The following is a 19918-nucleotide window of genomic DNA, read 5'->3' as shown; positions in this document are numbered from 1 at the left end:
ATCTTATGTGTATATGAAAAAATGTAAATACATATTTTCATGTTAATTGAATTGCAATTACTTAAATCAACAATAACATGGAATAGAAATTAAAACATTAAATTGAACTGCAACAGTATAGAATAACACGTGGGAATGTGTCACGATTCTCTTTTCTTAATTAGAAAATTTTCAAACGTGACAGATTTACGTCATGAAACAAGCCGGATTCTAAGCAAATGTATACGTATATGATCAATACACAATTGTTTACATAAGCGAACATTATTTACATAATAATTGTAATCAAATGCAATATTAAAAATTCTACTACTCAATTCGAAATTTTAGCTCTTCATTTAATTACAAATTCGAATGTTCTACCAATATGTAAGTTTATTTGTCAAAATTCAGTTTATTTAAATTTAAATTTTAAACATAATATAGGCAGCTTTTCCTTAAAACCACTGAATTTATTAAGAAAAAAATAAGTAGTTGAAATTATATAAAACACAAATGTGTATATATAACAATGTTTACATGCATATTTATGCGGATACATACACTTAAACTCATTTCACTTGAACTATAATAATTCGAAAAAATCATTAAAATTCAATGATTTCCATTAATTCAAGAATCAACGGAATGAAAAAAAAACATTATTAAAACGGTATATTTTAGAGTAAGTGAAATGATTTTCATTGCTTACTTAATGCAAAAAAATAACTTAGCAGCAGCATTGAATGTTAATTTAAAATGTAAATATCAAAAGGGTGCAGGCAAGAGCTAAGCAAATGAAGACAAAACAAAAGTTTTATATGGAAGGAAGTAAATTTGACTTTTCACACTTACATACACTTAAAATACTATAAATAAATCGGAAAACTAAATAAAATAGAACGGAAAGGATAGAGAAAAAGTGAAAATTCAATTTTACAGAATTCAACAATATTTTTCTTTTCTTCTCAATAATAGCACTTTTGAAAGTGAAAATTTTTGACAACATCCTCTATTCAAATCATAAAAGATTTGTGAATTCACTTAAATTTAATTTGATTTTACCGTCAAAAATTCGAAAAAATAAATTTAATTTCAATAATTCGCCTGTTTAGAGCACAACTGAGGCGCTGAGCGTATTAACGGCCTACCTGCAAAAATGATATTTCAAGTAAATTGTGATTGAAATGTAAAATATTTAATTTTTAAGAAAATTTTTAAAAAGCAAATACGAACTTATGTCAAAATAGAGTGAAAAAAGGAGTAAACTACATATTTTGAAAATATGGAACAATTATTTTGGCTATTACAGCTCTGTTGAATACAATAACTGATTTTTGCAAAAATGCTGGATAGCCCACCATTGCGCTGAGTGCCTCAACTATCCTAAGTCCATTTCTTTAAAAAAAAAAACTTTTTAAGCAAAAAAAACTAAGGATGTTAATTGCGCGTTGAACACGAGAATGTATACTTCGTTGATCTACCATAAGTAGTTTGCCATAAGATTCGCGTGTATATTAACCTTAATTTCACATATATTTTATACAAGTGGGCACAGAATTGTCGTTTAACACTAATATAAGCGTTTTTTAATCGTTTAAAACTGTCTTCTGAGAATTTAAATACAAATTTAAATTACTTTTAATTTGTTCTCCTGAACAATTTGCAAATTGTCATTTAAAATAATTCTCTTTTAGATAATCGAATTTATCAAAATTCCAGTTTGAAATATTTTCAAATACTCATTCAATTTACCTTTTTTTTCTACACGAATCCGCATATACAAAACTCGATATCTTACATTCCAAAATATATTGATAATCCAAGGTTTTTTTATTTATAATTTTTCAATATAGAATAGAAAAACCTTCACCAGTTCATCGACATCCATAATAAGTAAATAATGTGAGTGCTTTAATTCAAGATTAAGAATGATAATTAATCTATGATTAAATTATAAAATTAATTTCCTTATATATCAAGTACCTATTTATTAAATTACTATTTATAATCAAAAACAAAATATTTCCAAAAATTTTATTTTTAAAGCCAATAAAAAATACCAAATACAAAATATAAAAATTTTTGTTTGAAACCTTTGTGAACTATTCAATTAATGAGTACCAGACAGTCTGGTTTTTTTTTTTGCTGTTTTACCAATTCGAAAACAACATATGATATGGCATAAATTTGTTTTTTGTCTCCATTTAAGGGGCTTTTGATATTAAGCTTTATGTGTCAGCAACATGAATATGGAAAGACGCGAATTTATGTTCTAAGTTAACCTTGAAAAGTTTGAAAGTCTATTTTTTTGTTGTCTTGATATTTTTTTTTGTTATTTTGTAATTATCACGCGGTATACAAGTTTTGTGAAAATTTATCATAAATTATACTAATGGTAATGTATGTATGCCATGTATAAAAATATATTAACGTTGTTTTAGACAAAATATGTATGTATGTAGTTCTAAAATGTTAGATCATTTTCCACTCATATTAAATTAATTTAATGTTTAGTTAATTATTGTTATTAAATTTTGGTATTCTTGTTAATTGTAGTAGGTCAAATGAGAATGTTGTAGGTATAATAAAAACGTACAAGAACAAAATGCTGAATCATTAAATACATACATACATATATAATAAATTTCATACGAATAATATTATATTTATGTATTAAGTATGTTGGCGTTAGCTTACTATTAATTCTAAAAAATTATTGTCAAAGGCCCGAAATGTACGTATCGTCTGTTGAGAAGTAAAACAGTGTATGATCGGTATACCTTGTATACGTCATTTTTCAGCATACGGTATGTTTCTCGAAAATCTATGTACATTGCATTATATAATATCCATATTCGGCATTGGAATTGCAATTAAGCATTTTGTGTACACACTGTTCAAAAGCAAAAAGTTTTTAATACATTAATTTATGTATGGAGGTATTTAAACCCCACTTGTGTATGTAAATTAAAATGAAAGTGTTACAACAGCTAGAGTTTAATGAATACAATTTTCTAAAAAAATTAAAAAATCACGTCATAATTTCTCTTAATTTAAATGAATTCAATTCAGTTGGATGGTGTTGGTGACCGGTGTTGTGATTGTTGAAGTGGAAATGCAATATGAGTAAGTACGCTCAAAACTTTTATTGCAAATGCGATGGAGAAATTAAATTTGGAGATTACATGAGAAGTAATAGAAAAAATTATTTTTAATTTTTCTCTTATTTCTGTTATTGGAATTTCTCTTGTAATAAATTGTGCATGCCTAGCATATTGCAGTTTGCAGAAAACAAAATTTATGTTAGTATATGGGTATGTGTTTGTGCATTTTTAACATCAATAATTTGTATTCCATTTTAAATGGACATAAATTAAATTTCATTCAAAAAGATCTAATACAAAGAATTTGTTTTCATTAGCCAAAAAGAGTAAGCAGTAGATACAAGGAGGGATGGATTGAAAACTTTATTTGTGGTAAGATTAAAATTAAAATTGTAAATTTTGTTGAAATTCGTATTAATTAAGCATCTATGGAATTTTGTAAATTCTTAGTTTTTTATTTTCTAAAGCAAGCATTACAATATTACCAACCATGTGCATAAATTCAATTTTTATTTTCGATTCTCACATGACGTATATAAATTTCACCTTGACAATTCAAATAAGTATGTTTACACCTAAAATTTCTTTCACATCATTTATATTCAATTATTATTATAAAATTTTATTCATCACACTCATATCAACAGTACATATTATAGCTAATGTGTTGTGTTTAACAAAGTTATTTCTGCATTAAAATTAAAATTATGTCAAACCTAGCTACCTAAAAAGGGAATTCTTTAAATAACTTTAAATAACAAACTAGTATTAACCTTTTTAGAAGTTAGAGCAAGAGCATAAAAGGTACGCAAAGAAATACAAAATAAAAAAAAATATTAATGTAATTGCTAAAAATAAATTCAGATTTAATAAATTTCAATGTGTTCACACACATGTGTGTTACATGATCCAAAATTAGATTGATTCAAAATGTTAACATTGAAAATTTATGAACTGGAATTAATCTTTTGTGTTTACGTATACAATAAATTATTAACAAATGAAATAAGTTCGTTCCAGTTTCCATAAAAAGTGTATCGTTGGCGGAATTTTATGATAATAAAAAAAAATATTAAATTATAATCGTTTAGAGATGAGGTTATTTTTATTACTAAATTTCAAGAATTTATTTTTTATGTGTATAATTTAAAATAGAAAATTTTCCTGTGTGTAAGAAATATTATGCAATTATTGTTTCTTTCCTCACTCGTATACCTTTTGAATTATTTATTTGTTTATAATTATGAAAAATCTAGATTATATAAAATGAATTTTTAACTAAAGAAAAAATTGTCATACCATATTAATTTCAATTACACATTAAATTTATGTCAAAGTAAAGCAAATGGTGTGTAAATAAATAAAATGTATTTATAGTTTTTGAATAAATTTTAAAAAAAAATTAATTTATACCTATCAGGTAAATATTATATAAATATTTTTTATTAAAAATGCTTAAAGCGAAATTATTGCGTTTAAGTTTTAAGATTCTTAAGTCCTTCTTGAATTTGTTTGGTGAATACAAGAGGAAAGGCCACAGAAAATTTTAACATAGCCTCTTTAAGTCAAAAAAATTTTTTATTTAATTTAAAATTTAAAAATTTTTCTAGACTTTGAATTATTGGAAATTTCGAAAATAATCAAAATTAATTTATTAAATAAGAAATTGTTGTTTAGTAGCTTCGGTACAATAAAAATTTTAACATATATGAATGTACTTTAGCATAAATTTAAAATTAAATACTGAAAGTTAAAATAAAATTATATAGCAAAGCTTGTATAATAAATCTCTAGAGTAGGTTAGGTTGACGAGGCCCCCATAGGCTTCACTTAGGCCACTTATGCCCGTTGAGATATCGCTTCATCAATCCTTTACCGTTCCTCATCTGAACCAGTCCGAACTTGTCAAAAACCTACTAAGTAAGATCCCTAGCGTTTACATATATTACAAACATTTACAATACAATATTAAAGATGCATTAGATTTTAGTTTAAAAATGTATGTATATATGTAATTAGTATGTATGTATATATGTAAGAACTATTCAACTATTCTTAAATGTGTAACTTATCTTCTTAAACTGTATAACTTTAACGGGTATCGTTTAAGTGTTAAATTTAATTCACGCTTTAAGATCGCGTATTTTCTTAATAAAATTTATGCAACAATGAATGCAATATGAGCAATTCAAGTTATTATGAGAAAATAAAAATTAAATAAAATTTTTTTTTTATACTTAAACAGCAAAATATTTTGTTTTTAATTGAAATATTTGTTTACGGCAATTAGATAATGCTTTTATATTTTTGCTAAGTAAGCATAATAAGAGAAGAACTTCAATTACAGAATACTTATGTAAATATTTATAATTGTACATATACAAATGTACTTATCAACATACACACCACTAAACTGCGTTTAAAGATTTATGCTTCATTTTGCAATCCAGACTGAATTACTCTTAACTTTTTATTAATCATTATTTTGGGAAACCATTATTTTAATATACGAGTTTAATAGAAATTACAAAATTATGTAATTTAATTTTATAACATTCATTTTCTATATATATATACATATATACATATATAATAAAAATATATATATATATATAGAGATATACATACATATGCACATATATTTTAATGAAATATTTTTTTTTTCGTTCTTTCTATCATTTCTAATTTATTTAAAGACAATCAAGTATCCCTATAATTAATAGGATATAAACATGAAAACATCGTGAGAAAAGTCTATTAATTATTCTTGAGAGTAAAAGAAAGAAGAAGAAAAATGTTTTCTTCGTAAACTAACTTGATATTCCTAAATAAATCCTTAGGAAAGTTAGTTATAAAATCATGAAAACAAAAATTTAAATATTTCGAAAAATAACTAATTAGTAGCAATACCCAATGGATTTTGGCAAAATATTTTAATAGTTTTCGAGTTATCACTGCTATTTACGAGAATATTTTATAGAAATATTTTGCGCAAAACAATTCAAAATGGCAATTTATTAATTAAGATATGCAATAAGGTAAAACGTAACATTGTAATTTGTAGGTTATTGCTGAGGTTCGTTGGTATTGATCTTAACACAATTTGAATAGGTTTCACTTAAAACCTATACTGTTTTACTGAATTAATATTTTCTATTTTATACACATTCAAATACCTTATTTACTTCAAGTTTACCCTATTTTATAAGTATTATCAATTTAAATTTTACATAATAAAATTTAATTAGGTTAGACGTCAGACTGTTGCATACAGACTATAAAAATTATCATTCAGACGTTATTGAACTTGAATTAAAGCAACGATAATTGCAGTTACGTTGATTGTGTAAAATGAAACTTGTTTGCCATCAAATAAATTTAAAACAATAATACAATGCTTTTAATTAGCATCAATCATTTAAAAAATTTAATAATTCTCAATTTTGTATTTGTATACATACATATACATAAGTATATGCATTTAAATAGTTTTAAAATATAATTCAACAATGAGCTCTGAGCACTTTACAAATTTGACAGAGAAATATTGGCTGCGTTCGGTCATTGAAGTCATCTATTGAATTACTTATACTGGAATACCAAAAAGATCTTATTTGGTAAGAGTAAGTGAAATTTTCTTAACATGTAAATTCCTTGCCAAATTTTGTATGAAACGTACATTCTCACTACATTCTCTACCAACACTATATAAATTTTAATTATTTCAAAGTAAATATTTTACAAAAAAAAATGTTTTTTAAATACATACATACATAATTATAATGTGAAAATATATACGTGTGTATGCACAAACTTTTATGTCGAATATGTTTAAATAAAATTGAATTTAATTGACATACTTACTTAAATGTATTTTGTTGACATTGAATAGTTATAAATACTAATGTGTACGTGTATGTATACTTTTAATTAAAAATCAGAATAAACACAAATCAGAACTCAAATACGACGTTTATAGGAACACAAACTATGGGATAAGAGAGAATGAATTTGATTTAAGTATAATATGTATTGAAAATTGAAATATTCGCATACACATCCGAATTCGCATTCGGGTTTACGCACAAATCATTGCTGATCTTCACGTGTATATAATTGTCATTTTAATCCTATTGAAATGTTAGAAATTATTACAAGGGTACCAACTTAAATTAATATTATCTAAATCACTAACAAGTATATTCTTAAGTAGTAAAGTATTCTTCTTCAATTACGATATTACGAACTAAACGATAATTTTCATATTGTACACACATATATATATGTAAATATTTGTACACTGTTTAAATACAATTTGTGCAAAGAGTCAAATTAAACACCTAATTCGAAAATATAATGTACAACATATCTAGGTACATTTTCAAATTCTGATACATATATAACGTAATATGTAGAACACTTTTATTTTAATTAAATGTAAGTGTGTTTAAACTTAAACTTTGCAAATGAGTATAATAGTTCAAGTGTATTAGCTGTTTTATACAATAAAAAATTTTGTTTCAAAACGAAGAATTTATTATACTAATTGCATACAAAATTTTGCAATTTTTAAATTTCTTTGTATTACAGGCTTGAAAATTTCAGAAGTAAGTTTGCTCTATTTTTTGTTATACTGTTTAATTTCCTGTTATACACGATGGGATTATACTTGAAATAAATGAAACTTGAAGTATTTTAAATAATTAAACATTATTTTAAGAAAATAATTATTGCAAATATTAAAAATTTTTCAGTAGTATATACTAGTCATGGCTCTAAATACTTTCTTAAAATATATTAATTACATTACTTTTAAGTAAGTAATCATTAGAACTAATATACATAAACACATGTAGACATGTGATTATAGTTATACTCAAGAGTATACATGAGCATTTATTTAGTTACATTCACTTAACATATAGGACTCTCTCTTTCCTACCTCTCGTGAGCATATGGGCTCGATCTCATAGGTAAATTAGTTTTAATTCAAGTAAATATTCGTGGTTGACCTATGACCCGCGTAATCGAGAATGTGGACTCAAACTCATAAGTACATGGATTTTTGTTTAGTTGCAATAATTTATTCTACGATTCCTCTAATATCGTCGAGAATGTGTATACTCGTATGTTTATTTACTTTTTGTACTTGCATATACATATACAAATCACATATAATTATTACATTGCTGCTATTACCATACATAAAAATACATTTTTTTTTTTTTCAAATTTAAATATAAATTATGGTTTCATAATGAAATTTTATTTTTACTTTATTAATGTATACATTATACGTAATCTACGTGAATTTTGCTTTTTTATTTTTATAAACAATGTGGGTCACTCTATTTGCTTTAATTTTAGAAGTCTTATTGATGTTTACACTATATTATGTATTTATTAAACAAAATATAAGTAAATAAAATTATGTGGTAGCTGTAAAGAAAACCAAAGATATTGAATCAAAATGTTAAACATTAAGATGTGAATAGAGTTTACTCCAAAAGAATAGAATTAGAATGTCCGCTTCAATTAACTTAACGTTTTGAAGTTGAATGTTTTAAACTATTGTATGCGTTAGAATAAGCATGTAGTTAGTGTTGTCGTTATGATCTGATTTTTGACAGATTTATAATATTTTTATGTAATTTACGTATGTTTCGTTTTATAAAGAAAACTGCAAGTACAAGCCGTAAAATACTAATTACTTAAAGCGCGAGATTTGCTGAAAACATACACTTCGATAAACATATTTGAATTTGCTTTTTTATAATTAATATTTATTGCCAATTTTATCTCAAGTAAGACTTAAATAAAAAAATTTTTAGTGTTTGGCACTAAGCACTAGTTACAAAGATGTAGACTGAGTTCCAATCTGAGAGCTTCAGAATAAATAAAATTAATTAAAATTATAAAACTTAAATGATATTTCCTTTTGACTTTATTTAACACCTCTTTCAGAAATAAAATTTTGTTTTCTTATTATGCAATATTAATACTTTTCACATTTCTCTTAGTTCTACTCTATTTCTTTCATATTATTATAATTTGTCCTCTTTTATTTATTTTATTTTTCTTGTCTTATTCTTCTTTCTTATTGAAATTTATGTGAAGAAAAAACACAAAATTTATGTGGTTCAAGGTTAATCATCATTTGTAAATTATAAAATGAAATGTTTATTTTGAATTCAAAATACAAAAACAAAATTATTGTTTTTTTTTTAATATTTTAGTGAATGAAACCGAATCACAATGGTACACAAAACAAAATATAATAAATAAATAAATAAACACATAAAAATTAGAAAATTTAAAAATTTTAAATTAGAAAAATTCTAATTTTTTTTTTTTTGAAAACATTTTATAATCAAACGTAAAAACAAACAAAATTTTATAGGTAATGTACAATTGTTTTCAAAAAATATATTTTAATGAGTTGGAAAAAAAGCTTCTAATTATGACTGTAATTTTTCTCTCTGAGAAAATTGCGATAGGCCATATTTAATTATGGTACGTACTGTTATACAAATGCAATTAGAAGCAAAAACTAATATTGTGAATTGAAATTTATTGTCAAATTAGACATTTTTAAAAATTATTACCTGCGTTCCATTTAAATCATCAAAATAGTCATAAACCGCACTAAACCGTAACCGCTAACTCGAACAAATGAATTTGTTTCATCTGAGTAGATTATTTTTCCCTAATAATTGGAAATAATTAATTCTGATTTACAATAGATGGATCGTATTTTTTCGGAGTTATTTGTTGTATGTTTTATTCATATACCGAAAAATACCGTTCCATTTACAAATTAAGCCGTATATATATATACGCTCATGAGTAGTTCGAACATGTAAATGGAATCCAACTATTATTGTGTACTAATCAGAAGCAAAACGATTTTCATATTATTCTCATATTTTTAAATTTAAAATAAGAAATTGTTTTTGGGCGTGTTACAAAAAAACCATTATAGTTTTCAAGTTTGCAAATTTAATTCAGGCATATTGCGCTTTTTATGACAGTTTTGTAATAAAAAGAAATTTTAAATTATAATTACAATTATAATGAAAATTGCTGATGGTATTTAAAAAATAAAACGGTAGATATGCAATAATTTTAAAATTTTAATATTGTTTTCAGTTTTTTTATTTTAATATTTAAACTAGTTGTGGGTGCTTGCATTGCAAGCCTTGCAAGTATTATGCCTGTAGTTTTAAAATTGTGCTCAATTCTGTGAGAGAGATATTAGTGAGAGTGACTCACTCTAACTAATTACAAAAATTTTTATTTAGAATAACAGAATAAGCATATGAAATTAGTGGATTATAATTTTGTGAAAATTGCATAAATAAAAATTTTAATTTTTACTTTTTATTTTTTAAAATTCGCTTACTTTGTAAACATTTTATTCAGTATTTTTTGTGTGTCATCCATTTTGATTATTTAATTTTTGGCTAATTGATGCATTTCTACTTTTAAATCTCAAGGAAATTTTGACGAAATTACTAAGAAAAATATTGTACAAGGTCATTACTTGCATTTTCTGTGCTTTATATAAAAAATTTAATAACAGTTTTTAAGTATACAATGAATATTAAGCGGCACCACAACTTACAATCAATATTCTTTTAATTATTGTTCTATTTTATATTTTTCATTTAAACTTTATAATTAACTCTGGATAAAAAAATATTGTATGTACTCGTACGTCATACTATGTACTCGTATGTCATAAAAATAAAAACAAAATTTTCTGGCAACACCCCGAAGAAAAATGTTAGTATTGAAATTTTTTCGATGTTGGCGTTTTATGACTTACTTATATGAACTTAATTCGACTATACTTTATGTTTTTAATAGATTCTGGTATATATATATAAATATATTGAAAAAAATTTAGATGACCTTCAAATGTCTTTTATTAGTTAGTCAAAATTTATTTAATAAAATCAAATACAATTGAACAAAAATCGAAATGTAAGAAGATAAATCATGTAAACTATATAATTTAGTTGTGGTTTTAATAGGAAAAAAAAAACAAAAGTTTCTGAAGATTCCGGAACTCTTATGCACCTAATTCCCGGCAATTTCATCTAAACAATTGCAGTTTCTAATAAATGTTTGGACTTAAGATGTAAGAAATTTGAAGAAAATGCTAATAAGATTTGGTCTTAACGTTTCTGGTTAATTATCTAAAAATTATTTTGAAAGCAATATTGAAATTAAAATTTATTTTCCAAAAATTGAAAAAATTGTATGTGCGACATTTAAGTTTTCGATCGAAATTCAATGTTGCAAATACCTGATTAAATTTTCTATTTTTATATTGCAAATATTTAATGAATTTAATTTAAATTTAGTTAAATTGAAATTATAGGATATTATTTTTCTTTTTATTTGTATTTATAAGGTTTTAGGTTAAAAATTTTCAATTTGGCAATTTTCTAATGCCAACAAAATTTTAACCTTAAGGTTAATATACAGATTAAATCAATTAACATTTCACACCGTTCTTATAAATTTAAATTAATTGTTTTATTAGATAATAATTAAAATTGTAAAAAAAAAATTTCTAACTAATTTCAATTAATTTAATCGAATTCTTTATTGTAAAATTAATTGATTTTTAAATTAAAGACCTCCCCAATACGGGAAAACTCGCAATAATATCATAAGGATCTTAAAATAGTAGTCTTATAATAAAATACATATACGAAAATTAAACTAAATTTTAAGATTAAAATACAAAATTTTTTAAAGAAAACCTTCAAGTACAAGTTAAGGACATAAATTAGGAGCAATTAAATGAACAAGTTTCTCATAAACAAATCATAATTGAGCACATATTATACGTCACATTGTTTATTTGCTGAATAATTAAACATATTTTTAGATGGAAAATTCATATTTATATTTCATTATGTACACGTATAACAATTTGAGTAATTTCGTACAAAATTCTCAAAAAAATTTTTTAATTTTCGAACAGTTTTACCTATTACTTATAACCGTTAAATATATTGTATAAAAGAAAGTTAAAAATAATAATATGCATTCAGCTGCCTCTACGGGTAACCAATTAAATACGAAACTGTAAAATAATTACTTAATTACATACAAATGAATAGCAATTACATTTTATACAAATTATATACATAGGTTACTCATATGTATAGACAAACGAATACCAACAAATGTTATACACAGGCTGTACTACACAAAATGTTTAAGCAAAATTGGAACATGTGCCATACAAACATGTGATATTTAAATTATCTAACAATTATAATAATGGAATATAATTAAAAATAATAAAATATAATTTAATAAATAGCTTAATATTTATTTTTTTTTGTGAATTTCGAAGTTCTTGGGGTTTTTGTACTAACAAAATTCAAGAAGAAAAGTGGTCGTTTTGTTTTCCTCTACATATGTACGTTAAGTAAGCTAAAATTTTATATTGTGTATGCATGTGTACATATAAATATATAAAGTGCAGCGGTTATTGAGTTGAACAGTCAACTATGTATATTTTACATATACTTAAGTAAACCCACAAGAGGTTAAGAGGATTTTTAATATAGAAATTGCAGTTATTGTTTTGAATTTCTGAATAAAATGAAAAAGTTTAAGAGCTTCTTAACTAACATGTATTACTATTATTGTACTGTAAACAATATCTTAATTACTTTATAGAAATGGTACTAGACATTTCTATGGGTATGATTTATTTATAAAAACAATAGCAATATATGTACATATAAAATGTTCTCGTTTAAATTAAGGAATTACTAAGTATTTAAATTATTTAAAGAAAAGTTAAGCAACTTTAATATTAATTCTAAACTCAAATAATGAGAAGCAAATTAGGCAAGGAGTAGGGTAGGTAAACTTAACTACTCGTACTTTTCGTAAAACAACATGTTTACAGTTACAACCTGCATAAAAAATTTATTTGATTCAAGAATTATGAAATATTAAAAATCCGTAATTCTGGAATTATTAATAGATTCATTTTAAAAATTTTAAAAATCCTCTAACTGCTAGATAATTATAGAAAATGTTAAAATTGCTACTAAAATAATTTAAAAATTATTTCATAAAATTGCAAACTTTAATTTGTTGAGAAGGTCATCTTTGTTCTGTTTGTTTTTTCAATAATTTCTTAACAAAATTAAGGTATACACAAAACACCTCTATATAAATACATACATATTCACACTTCTAGAATTAATACTTCTCATAAGATTCACACTTCTCATTGTAGTAAATAGAATTTTTTATAAAAAATATGAAACATCATCAAATCTTAATTGATTATAAAATTTTATTTAAGCAAAATCTCCAAACAACAACCTTTTCTAATGATTTTATTAAAAAATCTTTAATGATAAATTAATCATCAGTCAGCAAAATAATTTGTTCATTATTTTGTTAATTCACACGTCATTTCAAATCATATCGTAAGTAAGTATGTATGCATATATACTTAATTAATTTGATACAAACACTATGAAGGGAGAAGACAAAAAGGCAAAAAAACCATAAACTATAAACTTACTACATTTACATTTCATACACTTACACATATATTAAAAATTACCTATTATTTGATTTTATAACAAAACGATTTGAAATCATATTCAATTTTGATAATCTCGTAATTCGTTATTAAAATGATGAAATTTTAATTTTTTTTTTAAATACAAGCAACAAATAAATTTGAACAAAGACAATTATCGTAAATTTAAATTAAGATAGTAATCCAAATTGGAATACGAATTATTTTACACTAGATTATTAGAATTAAAAAAAAAAACTGTTAAATTACAAAACATTTAGAGTTACGCTTACGATAATAAAACTCTCAATTTACAACGTTTACAATTTTACGATAAAAATCTCAATACATATTTTAATTTGATTTTTTTGAAATTATGGAAGACAGATTAGAATTGTCAAAATTTAAGTCTTTCAAATTGTTATACAATAATTATAGGATTGTGCAGTTTATAATTATATAAAATTTGTTGCAACAATGACATAACTCAAAAAATACGATTTCGAAGATATTTATTCAGAGATAAGCGTTTAAAATATATCCTTTTTGGTGCAAAAACTCCATTTCACTTGCTTGATTAATTATCTCCTACAATAAAATGTGAAATAACGCAATGTATAACAATAAAAAATTATATTAATTTCAATACTCGTAGAATTCGTTTTTCTCAAATTTGCAAAATTTGAGGTTATGTCAGTGTCACAACAAACATAATAATAACAATAAATTTCTGGCTTTTTCAAAATAATTTTTTTTTTTTTAAGTAATTTAAGATGAAACTTGAAATTTCAAAAAGAACAAATGTTTTTAATAATATTTTCTCACCAACAAATCCAATTTTATCACTTTAATCCCAAATATACTTAGGCACTTAATAAGAAGCTTATGGTAATCTTATATAATTATTTCTTAGCAATAAAATTTAGAATATTTCAAAATAAAATCAACTTTAAATTGATTGAGAATATTAAATAAAATAATTAATTTTTAAAGGCACTACTCACACTTTTCAAAATGAGTAAGTAGGTAAGTAACTATTTCGTCAAGAAAAATATTTTAAATTTATAAATATTTTGTTAATAAAATTTTAAATATTTAAATTCAATGTTAGCTTCTATTTTGAGTCACAAGTCACAATTTATGAAAAAAATTTTTTTTTTTAATATTTTTTATATTTTTTCTTTATTTCGTCGATTAATTCAAATTTTTTAGTCCGCGAATATCTTAAAAAAAAAATATTACGAAATATCCATAACAGTTATAAATATACTAAAATAAAATTTTAAAATGATAACGTTAAAATCAGATGATTCTAATGTGATTTTCAGATCTTTTTAAAAAATATAAGCAAAAAAAGCAAAAAAAAAAAGAAAAATAAGAAAAAAAATTTTTATTCTATTATGTGAGTAAATTCTCAGAGTAGTTAGAAATTTAGAATAAATGAAAGAAACAACAACAACAACATTTTATTTAATATGTAAGAAGGTGCGAAAAAGACTTAACGATCGAATCAAAGGAAGCAAGAAAGAGTAAAAAAATATTAAAATAAAAAGAAGAAGAAAACAAATTGTTTAGGTTTTTTTTTTTGATTTTTGTTCTGTTTTGTTCTTTTTTTTTTATTTAATTTTGTGATCACCTGTATCGGTTTAATGAGAAAACGTGTTTTCATTGCTTTGTCTATTAGCTATTTTGTTAAAAAATCATAAAAATTAAATAAAATAAATCAAAAGTGACAACAACAACAACAGCAACAAAAATATTTACTCATATGATTAAGTAAGTTTATGTAGGTATAAGTATAAACTATAAGTATATGAACGTAACTGTAATTATTAAATTTTCTATGTAAATATTTAAAATGCTTTTTAAATAAATAAATATTTCAAATAGTTGAGTATGTAAATATTATGTAAAAAGTGGGTATGTATGTACATACGTAATAAGCAGTATATTTTTAAATGTTTGAAGTAAATTTACGTAGAACTTTTGATAGTGTAGAACTTACTATATATATGTAAGTACTTAATTATTGAATTGAAATAAATGAATCACATACTCTCAATTTATGACTTGCCAAATAAACCTTAAACGAGTATGAATGTATATGTCAAAATATAATTTTTTGAAAGATAAAAATTTTACGATAAATGCAAGTTTTCTAATGTTCTAATAAATTTTAACCCTTAATTAACCACCTTATACAAAATATATGTACTAATATTTCTTTTAATTTGGTTCTCCCCCTGAAATTATGCAATGCATACTTGAATTAAAAAATTATGTAATGCACACTTCTTGAAATCGAATTAAAAAGAAAATTTGCTTCTTTAAAAAACATTGTTTTAATATGCGTTTTAATAAACTGAGTAGGTTTTCTTGAAAGTGGTATAAGTCCATTTTTTCATATATTGACATATTTAAGGTTTTCCTTTTGAATCAATTAAAAAATATTGGCCATAATAACATATTTTGTTTGTTTTATGTTTAAGCAGAACTCTATTGAAATTGTGATTGTAAATGTGGAGATAAGGTGTCTATAGCTCATCAAAATCACCATTCACTTAGCCTTTTTAAAAAGGCGACTTATACCACTTTCAAAAAAACCAGTTCCTTACTAATAAGTAATGATTATTAACTAAGTTGAATAATTATTTTGCTCAAAAGTAATTGATAATTATTTTCGGTCTATGTACATATATTTCTTACATTTCTGTGTTTTTAAAAGGCTATAGTGCACATATGTATTTACATATTATGCAAAAGAATTATGAAACGTTAATATGTAAATTGCAAACAAAATTCACAATTGTAGATAACTGCTAATATGCAATAAAAACCGATTGACGTGATTGACATAATTGCCAAATCATTGGCATATAAGTACTGGGAAACGACCATATGTATCTTCATATCTACATAAATGTATACATACATTTATGTAGATATATATATAAATATGTACCTTCATAAGTAAATAAAGAAGTAGTATAAATTCACAATAGGTACTATTCGAACCGAATAGTATTTTTTTTAATTTCCTGAACAAACAAGGAAAAGAATATTTTGAGATAAAAAATGAAAAAATAAAAAAAATTCTTATTTCTAGATTTTTTTTTTGTTTTTTCTTTGTTTTTTTTTTCTTTTAACTCTTAAAGCTTTTATTACTAAATTAATTTAAGTAATCATCACAATTTTTCGTTTATTATTCAAACTTGATGTATTTTTTTCTTTCTCTTTTACTCTTTTCCTTGAATTATTTGAACTTAATAACAATTTTATGGTTAGAGAAGGGTAATGAACGTTCTTTGTACTAAAATTAACAATAATTAGAAATTAATACAATTATTTTGGTTTCTCTAATTAATAATAATGTCGTTTGAAAAGATCGGGAAAAAAAATAAAAAAAAAAAAATTATTTTAATTGGGTATGAAAACTAAATAAAAATTATAACAGAAGGCAAAATGCATTTAAACGAGAAAGAGGAAAATTTTAAATACATACACTGAAGAATAAACTAGAGATTTGTACATAGTAAGAGAACAGTACCATGCAGAAGTATAACCGCAGCCAATTTCTCCTGTCCTTTCGGCCTAGTTTAAATTGAAGAGGTAAGTAAACAAAGGGGTTAACTAATATTTTAACGAAAATCGAACTTTTTAATAATTATTATTAAGTTCTATTGCATTTTCATACTCTTGCATACATTTCTTTGGTTTACTGCGAATTATTCTTAAGTATATAGTTAACTAACATCTTCTTAATGACATAAACTCACCATTTTTTATTGTTAAGTTTTCAAAAAATACTATTCTAGGTTTGATTGTAGTTCCATTGATACAGTTTGGTAGCCTCTTTATTTATAAAATTTTTTTTTTCAAATGGAATTCTTATATTAAGTATTATTAAGATTTTGGCTTATTTTATTTTCAAATTGTGTCATTTTAATATTTCACAAGTTATGTTCGTTATTAAATCAACAGACTTGTTGAATTTTAATATAATTTTACATAGGAATTCTTCAATTTTTAAAATTATTATAATAAAAATTTCTTGAAAATACACGCCACTAAGAAAGAATTAGTTATATACACATATAACATATAGAACGCATAATATGAAAGTCAATACACTCGTACATTAACGAGTACACATTCGAAAATGACAAATATGACCTTTTAATTTATACTTATACATATACGTACATATATATATATTTGTTTAAAACAAGAAACATAAAGGGAACAACAACTTTAAAAACAAGAAAAAAATTAAATTTTTTAAAGCTTTTTTATTTGTTTGTAGACATTTTATATTTTTACAAATAATTATAATTGCTTTAGAAATAAACAAAAAAGGAAAACTATTTGATATTCTATTTAATATTAAATTGAAATAAATTTGTGGGTTTGTATATTGCAACCTAATATTACATACTACTTTCATATACATATAAGTATTCACATTTGTAAATTTTATGAGCGATTAAGAACTAGAGACAGATTATTGCCTCACTGTTTTTATTTTCTTAAATAAATATCTTCCGCCCATTTTATGTACCTTTTCAATCTTTTTGTACTTGCTTTACGATTTCTGTTTTTACATACTTTTCTAAGTAAGTATCTTTTATAAAATGAAAACAATAATTAGGGTAATCCCCGCATTTGATATTCAAGAATAAATTTAAAAGAACAGTTAACAGTGGTGTTAGTAATTTATAACACTTACTTACTGTGCCAGTATAAAAGTTTGGTTTAAATAACTCTTAAACATGACAGGAATATCGTTGGTGTCTGACTCCACACAACTTTCATTTGCCAATGTTCTCAAACACTAAAACATTTCTTGTGCTTATAAAATATTTTGTACTAAATTAGGTCTACAATAATGTCCTCTGTATATATAATACTTATAATAGAATTTCTAATTGACAACTCCATGACATTTAGAGAAAAAACTTAATTCAAATGTACAATTTTATGGATCAATAAATTTCAAAAATCATGGTAAGTTCATTAAACCTTCTCAATTTAAAAAATATTTAAGTATTTATTTTGTTTTTTTAAAAAAAAAATATTTATGGACCCGCAATATTCTCTTACAATTTTACTGTGTACTTTTGTATGAATTTAGAGATTTTATTACCCTACTGTATATGAGTTATGGAATATATACTTCATTTACTTACATACATACATACACATAGGCTTATTTATTTAATCAAAATAATATAAAATAATTAAAACGTGCTTTATTATTTTCTGATTAGGTGAAAGGAAGAAATAAACAAGTAAAATTTAAAAAAAGTCAAGGTTACTTTAAAATTATTTTTTTTTAAATTACTTACTCGCATACATACATACATACACACATACATATATGTACACATTTTACATTTTGTACTTAAAATCAAACGAATTATAAGCATTTCAATACACATCACATACACATTCACTTATTTAATCAACTTGATTTGTGAGTAAATTGTAAATGTATTTAAAGGCAAATTATATTTAAAAGACAGAAAATTGATGACCGCAGACACATTTAAAGACCATAATATTCATTTTAGTACAATGGCATTTTTAGATCTCTATGGCTTCATTTCTTTTTTATAATGAGAATCAATTAACTAACAAATTTTGAAATATCATTTACTTACAAATAAAATATGTAGGTTTTAATTGAGTCCATACTTATATATTTACAGAAACTATAGAATTATTTATTATAAGACTCTTTAAAAAAATTTACTTTTCTTGTACTACAGTTAATTTTTAATATAGTAGTAGTACTTGTAGTAGTAAGGAAGGGGTCCCCGCCGGAAGGGTTTCCAGGAGCATCGAAAAGAAGGCCATCATTATGTGCTACTGCTTCCACATAAGACACGGACAGGGCACGTTCAAGTCTTTCACCTCCACAATATTCTGACATCCAAGACAGACACACAATCACACATACTAGTGCCACTATTATGTCATTTATCCTTTTTGCGACATAGGTGACACTGTGAAAAATCTCAATATTCAGCGCAATCTTATGTCATAATTTGCTCGTGACAAATTCCGTTAAATGATTTAATATTCTAAACAACAAAATTCTGTTCTAACAATTTTCCATTGTGGACATTTATTAAAGTTTCAAATATAAAATCATTTTAAACTTTCGGTAGTTGAATCACTTTTGACGCAAAGTGTAAGCAAATATAAGTAGGTATGTAAATGTATAAATGCACCCTCCTTATTCGCTTATTTTACATAACTT

General features: G+C 23.7%; 1 protein-coding gene across 2 annotated transcripts in view; it reads right to left on the bottom strand.

Annotated features, from left to right (window-relative positions):
- The window catches only part of LOC129605370 (inhibitor of growth protein 1 homolog), a 46470-nt gene that overhangs the window by 11924 nt on the left and 14628 nt on the right, over positions 1-19918 (bottom strand). Inside the window, exon 1 of one of the 2 annotated variants that reach the window (XM_055515084.1) lies at positions 14482-14638. The exons of the other annotated variant lie outside the window; for it this stretch is intronic. The gene's annotated coding sequence lies outside the window, so the exon portion shown is untranslated. Of the gene's footprint in view, positions 1-14481; positions 14639-19918 lie in introns of those variants that run through there. 2 annotated transcript variants of the gene reach the window in all.

This window comes from Condylostylus longicornis, unplaced genomic scaffold, assembly GCF_029603195.1.
Source record: "Condylostylus longicornis isolate FDR11 unplaced genomic scaffold, ASM2960319v2 ptg000013l, whole genome shotgun sequence".
NCBI classification, from domain to species: domain Eukaryota; kingdom Metazoa; phylum Arthropoda; class Insecta; order Diptera; family Dolichopodidae; genus Condylostylus; species Condylostylus longicornis.
This window is presented reverse-complemented; position numbering and strand designations above follow the sequence as displayed.